Source organism: Aplysia californica, unplaced genomic scaffold (genome assembly GCF_000002075.1).
Source record: "Aplysia californica isolate F4 #8 unplaced genomic scaffold, AplCal3.0 scaffold00480, whole genome shotgun sequence".
In the NCBI taxonomy this organism is placed as follows: Eukaryota; Metazoa; Mollusca; class Gastropoda; order Aplysiida; family Aplysiidae; genus Aplysia; species Aplysia californica.
In genome coordinates, this window is record NW_004797750.1 from 509,597 (window position 1) to 510,572 (window position 976).

Consider the following 976-nt stretch of genomic DNA (forward strand, 5'->3'; position numbering starts at 1 on the left):
ATTGTGCTCATCGATCGCACGAAAGATTGATTTTTTCCGAACCCCCAACACAATCTGTATAATAATATTATATTTACGCAAATGCTCTTAGCTCGATTTTACCGTGTAGATTAACAGGAAAAGTGTGTGTATGCGTGTATGCGTGTTTGTGGGGGGCGGAGGGGGTTGAGGTGGTAAATATTTAGAGCTGGGAACCCCTCCTTAAGATAAGTAAAAATCGTTCCCCCCCCCTCGCCTGACGTCACGGGCTCTCCGATTGCTTAGTTGTTATCATGTTGAACTATGGAGGGGCTGGTCTTGGTTCGAATCACCATGAAGCCGATCTTGAACTTGGGTTTGTTTTTTGCGAGTTTTCAAGGTTCTCAACTCATTTAGCTTAGTCCGGTCGGAGATGGACGTCGAATTCGGAGGTCCCGACTCTTTGATAGCTTTAGGCCCTACAGTGTTGAGAGAGGCATTACATCTACACAATAACCGACCAATAGAATATAGCATGACATCATGCATGGTTACCCCTATCTGTCCCCCTTGCTTTAGGCAAAAAAGAAAATAATGAAATTGTGCAAACTGAGCCCAAAACTGTGAAATTATGCGATTCTGTTAATTTTGACAAAGACTGATAAAGGAAATAATCAGAAATTATGCCCCCTCCCAAAAAGATTAAAGTTTGCTAAATTCTGTGGGGTGCATAAAACTACGGGGACAGCCCTATGGTGGCCCCCACAGAGAGTAGAGACACCAGAAGTGCGTAATAATATTATATGTCAAATTCAGCATGGGGATCTCAACTAAATCTTTGCCCAAGTTTCTGCTACGACATGGACTGGGGTTTTCCTGGCTTGTGGCTTTCATACTTTAATACTTTCTTCTTTTTTAAGTTTCAGAAAATAATGTGAATGATATAACGTGTTAAATATCACTGTTGTAAATATGGAAAGGTCGGCCTATGTGTACGTGTGTGTGTATGTGTGCGTGT